This window comes from Bacillus rossius, chromosome 12, assembly GCF_032445375.1.
Source record: "Bacillus rossius redtenbacheri isolate Brsri chromosome 12, Brsri_v3, whole genome shotgun sequence".
Lineage (NCBI taxonomy): Eukaryota > Metazoa > Arthropoda > Insecta > Phasmatodea > Bacillidae > Bacillus > Bacillus rossius.
Genome location: NC_086339.1, coordinates 25,845,498 through 25,851,665, shown reverse-complemented (window position 1 = coordinate 25,851,665; position 6,168 = coordinate 25,845,498).

Below are 6,168 nucleotides of genomic sequence, written 5' to 3'. Positions count from 1 at the left end.
GGCCGGATAGACACGTACCAGCCATGCCACGCCCCTTTGGGCTGTGTTTGAGGCAACCTCACAGAGAGATGTGTCAGGGACATGAGGCTCAGCGGTATCTCATCCTGCTGTGGAGGGTTTAAAAAAAAAAAAATGTTAAGAAAAAAGTAAATTTGTCGACTGGATAGCAGCTTGACAAATGAAGACAACAATATAGTGCGAAAGGGGTGTAACGATAAAATTAATAAATAAAAAAAACTTAACACTTGCACCTTCAAAGTCAAACCATACAAAACAATGAGCATTGCAAGGAATAAAAGTATTAAAATTACTTATTGCATTTTAAGATAATTTGGGGCCCCTAAACTAGGTTACACTTAAAATAATTACAAATAACAAAATTACAAATGAATAAATTTAAAAATTCAGCTTGTTTTGAAATTCATTAATGGAGGATTAAACCATTACAACATAAAGGTAGTTGAAGGTGGCTCTGGTAAAGAGAGTCATTTCTAACACAGTTGTACTCATGCTGCAGCCTTAAAAGAAAATTAGGTTGTTGCTTTACTCATTGTCAACCAATCGCCACGAAAATTGGTATACCTAGATATTTGATCACGGAGAATATTTTCGCGATATCCATTTTGATATAACTCTCCACTAGACTCCACTCAACTTCCACACTGTTCAACCGATCGTCATGGGTAAATAAAAAATCATAGGTCATAGACATGCAAATAGCAATTTATTGTGTGTCATTTCTCTGTGTCCACCACACTGTCTTAGTGCTATCCAATTTTTGATTAACTCGCGAACAGTATATCGCCCTGTGTTCAGCCAGGGCAACGCCGGGTACTGCAGCTAAGTTATATCAATAAATAGTATGCCATTAAAAGGAGATGGGATGGTTGACTCGTTGGCATTGAAAAACAAATGAGAACGAGCGGAAACACAGCTCGCCTCCCAAAAGGGCGAACCCAGATGTTTCGCAAGTTGAAAACGTGGCGGACGTTTCACCGAGAAGGTGGGTTAACCTCGGATTACTCCCGTTCACCCACTCGGCCGTTCTTCCCGCCAATGCTACTATTAGGATGCCATCGCCCAATGAAGTCGAAAAGGACGATACGTCAAGCTCAATCCATTTCGTGTAATTTTTAGTACCAGCCGAGTCTGCTGCACGTTAAGGTGACAACCGTCTTCCGCGGCGCTACTGTATGCGCCATGTCGGTTATTATATACCTATTTTCAGTTTCTCTTAGATAAACTTATGTAACTTTGTTTTGGAATAGGATTTCTTCAAATATTGGGGAAATGTTTCCACCTCAATAAAGCTGGACAAATTCATCTCGTGTAAATACTGAATATGCCATAAAGTAGCCAAAGACAGTGTGATTTTTATTCTGGAAAGATTTATTTCTTTAACGCAGTGGTGTGATTCTATTTGAAAACTAATTTTGCAAATAAAAAATTACGTTTATGATAGTTTTAAGGTAAAGAAAAATGCACTTTCAAAAAGTCTTAATACCCAGCAATGTTTCGTGTAAATTGTATGATAATGAGTTTCAGGGTGATAGAGAAACCACAAAACTTGTATGCCAAGATAATATATCGTTTAAATAATATATTTTTTATAAGTGATTGAAACAATAATGTAAGTACAATGTAGGAACTCATTTTTGTTTGCTATAGCTATAGTATACCAACGTGAAAAAAAAATCTTGTTTCAAATACGTCAAACAACTTACGTAATCTTAGACAGATAAAACTTGAATGCAAGTAGTACCAGGTATAATGTGTCGGGCTTCTTGTAATGAATAACACAAGTAATGTTTAACTCTTCCAGTTAAAAAGGAAATACAGTTTTACGTATAGACAAATAGAAGGATAGGAAAGATTCGTGACCGGTACTAAAAAACAAATCTCTCTCTTTCTCTCTCTTTTCTTCTCTCTCTATCTCTTTTCTCTTTCTCTCTCTCTTTCTCTCTCTCTCTCTCTGTTAGGCGTACCAAAAACAACGGACGGCAAAGTAAATAAACCGGTTACTTTAAAGTGGCAGGTCAAAAAAAAATCTTTGAAATAACGAACAAAAATTACCTTCGAAAGCAATCGGCTTCGTTAGTGAACGTCATCTGGTCGGCATTACACAGTAAGCCTCTTGGGTCTCGTGACAACCTACATTAGTTGCTGCGGCAACCATCAAGGTGAAGGTTAATCTCTTCCGAGTAACTTGTGGAGCCGGTGCTGTAACTGCTATCGTTGCATCCTGTCTCAGTGGTTGTTACTTACCAGGGAACACTTTCTGTGTTGCAGGGCTTCAGGAAAAAACCCACGTGATATGAAAACTGCTAAAGATATCAGAGTGGTGTCTTTACGAAAAGCATTTGAGAATAAGCTGTTTCGTATCTCACTTTTCAACTATATTTTTAGAACAGTTGAAATCGCTGATTTTATTTTTAAAGACTAGATTTAGACATGAAACTTTTTGTAGATATTCTTGCATGGGTCGTTACCACAACGCCGAAATACCACAACGCCGAACGTACAATAACGCCGAATACCATAACGCCGAATGCCAAATTGACCGCAACGTCGACAGCTAGAAAACTGCTGTGTACCACAACGCCGAAATACAGTAACGCCGAAAAATGTTGCTGCTTGGGGGGGGGGGGGGGGGGGGGCATAGGATAAAAATGAAAAACTGAATTAATTTGTGTGCTAACCTTACCTAACCTAACCTAACCTTTGTGGCAGTCCTACAATGACATTTTTCGGGGTTAATGTATTTCGGCGTTGTGGTACACAGCAGCTGTCTAGCTGTCGGCGTTGTAGTCAATTTGGCATTAGGCGTTATGGTTTTCGGCGTTATTGTACGTTCGGTGTTGTGGTAATGCTTGCGAGCTCTACAACTGTTAACAAATACTGGTTATAGTTTGAAAAAAAAAAGCTCTTTAGTTTTCATCTTTGTCAAGGCTGTCAAGTTGAAAAAAAAGCGCGAAATTGCATTACATTTATTTATTCTTTTCCGGCTCGTTCTAGTAGTAGAGCGATTGAGGATGATATTCCCGTGTTCTTTTTATTATTATTATTATTATTCGTGACCTTCTACGGCTGAACGAGTGCTTCCGCGAAGGTCAGGTAAAGTCGGCGGGTAGGTACCTCGAAAAGAGGTCACTGTGACTGCTCCGCCCTACGAATCCCGGGAAAGAAACACAATGAGCTGCGCCGTATAATGTACGAGTTGCTTCATAATGACAGACCTTTTCGGCGCAGCTGGAACTCAGTACCGAGGCCAGGTGTCCTGGTTATCCAGTGATTTTTTTAAGGTTTCGTCGCACCCGACGTGTTTATTATGTAGTATAAGATATATTTTCGAAACGATACTCCTGAAGAAAAGTTTTATGCAGGGACGTTCCAAATATTCAGTAATTAAGGAGAAGAGATAAATTTTGGCGTCTTTGAATAATTTTTGTTTTGTGGGGTGATGTGTGTCTGTGTGTGTATGTATGTATGTATGTATGTATGTATGTATGTATGTATGTATGTATGTATGTATGTATGTATGTAAGTAAGTATACACACACTCACACACCAACACACACACACACACACACACACATATATATATACACAATGGACATTGTCAAGGTTTTCAATGATATAAAAAAAAATAACCAGAAAAAAGAACGGCCAAAAACTGGTATTGTTATCGAAAAACAGTCGACTCGTGCAATGTTTTTCTTCGTGGAAAAGGTGGTTTGTTTTTTGAGGTGGTGTTTTATTAATGTATTTTAACATAAATGTTAAATGTGGGGAACGAAGGACACACTTTGTTCCTCAAGTTTACAATGACACCCCCCCCCCCCCCCCCCCCCGCAACTGATTTAATGCTTCCCTCAACTGTGTAAACACGTGGACATATTTCTGTCGAATGATCATGACGAAATAGGCCACAAAAAAAAGTTTGTTATGGAAAAATTTATCGACGATTACAAATACCAGGTAAAGTGTAGAACATATGGGTCACCAACCAAATTCAATACGCAATGTTTGAATAATTAAACATCCGTAGGGACTGTCGAAAATACGGCTACACTGAAGTTTGTTTTGCGATTGCTTCAGGGTTGGCGTGAGGCTGTTGAGGTTGTCAGTGTTGAGGTAGCCCGCCTATTCAGGGGTGTGTGTTAGTGAGGCGGGTTAAGTGTGACGCTCGCTGGTGCTTCTGGCGCGGTATCGCCTCTAAGCGCAAGGCCGTGTTTCTCGTGTACAGGTCAACTATGAGGTTTGAGCGTAACCATAACGCTACATGGCGTAGAAATGAAGATCAAGATGTAATACCAATCCCTCGAGTGCTTTCAAGAATTTATACTGGATGTTTCATGCCTAAAAGTTATTATGAAAACACGCGTTTTCGCAATTTCACTCTTCTAAAATACAGTTTTAAAAAAAGGCATACGTAAACAGAGTTACTAATCCACCAGCTGAGTATTTTTATGTTTTTTTTGTAAACAGACACCACTTGGATATCTCGAGCAGTTGTCAAATAACGTAGTTAGTTTCTTCTGAAGCTCTGCATACCTAATGTGTGCACAGGTTAGGCAGGATCCTTAACTTGATGCATTTTCGATGTGCAATACATCACAAGAAGGAGTGTTCTTTTCTATCACGCGTAACTTCATCAACTTTTTGATCACATAACTGAATATTCTTCCGTTAATTCTGAGGAAAACTACTGCCAAACTGTTTACTAGATCAGATCTTTGGAAAAATTAAGTATTATACAAATTAAGTATGTCATATGAATATGACGAAATATGCGCACTCATTCACAGTAGGTATAAACTATGCTAGTATTTTAGTGAGTGGGTATGATTCGTAATATGTACCAAATTTACTTTAGATTCAAGCGCTACTTCTGTTGCCAGTTTCATTAATGTTACAATATCAACTACTAATTATTTTAATTAGTTTACTTTAATACGTCTGAAATTAAACCACGATGAAGAAGTTTCAAAAAGAAAGTCAAAGTAGCCTACAGCTCAGAAATAAACAGCGTAGCTTCATATCTTTCAAAAAATAAATTAACATCATTATTAAAATTTGGAAAATCAAAATAAAGCATAAATATCTTCACAAAACAGTTTTTTTTTGTTACTTTTGCCCTTAGAGCTGTCTATGAAACTAATATCCTATAACCGATTTAATGTGATGTGGCAGAAAGTACAGAGACCTTATACCTAATATTAATGAAATTGGAACAGGCCAATACAAGAACTGCACATATGTATGTATTGTACTGTTACATGTACCATTGTATCACTATAAATGAAATGAGATGTATCATAAGTTCGAAATAAAGGGATTTTTCAAGCCGAATGAAAACCAACGCATAGAGCCGCGTACATGATATCAGTAATAAAGACTATGGAATGGTTTAACAAGTTCAAGCTCGCGAACTGTATCGCTGGTTTTGGTAGCCGACAAGACTGTTTGAACGCTTCACCACAACAGTTGAAGGCCGTTACCTTGTATCCACTAATTATTTTATTTTTTTTATTTTTTGCAGAACCACCTAAAATTATCTTTGGGACAACCACGGCGCTGGGAAACTACACCCGGGCCCCTAATTAGCAGTGAGGTATTACACACAAGTCTGTGATTACCAACTAAAGGAGAGAGAGAGAGAGAGAGCATGGCTGGCTTGATTATGGTCTGACATCCATGCATATTTTAGCATCTGTTTTCTTATTAATGATATGAAATTTCATGTTACTATGGAAGTTTGAGAAGTATCATTGTGTTGCAACTTATAAACCTTGTTGACTGCGTGCAAGATTGTGTCGGGATATTAACCATTAGGCTTAGCATATTGAAAACTACATGTTCGTTAGTGATAACAGAACGGCAGTTTCGCTTCAGTAATTATATATACATACACACATACGTAGTTAGTATTCCCGTAGAGTGAATGTAGAGGTAGAGTGCAGGCCAGACTGCTCAGCTTGTGACCATTATCTACGGTGTCTATACACAAGTGAGCATACCGGGCAAACAACAATTGAAATGGGCCATATCCCCCTTACCCCCTCTTGTAAACACGATCGTAATGGCAATGAAAACAGCCTGTACATTTAAACTGCTTTTGAGTCAAATTTATTTCCGTCTCATATTCGTATTTCATTACCAAAAAAA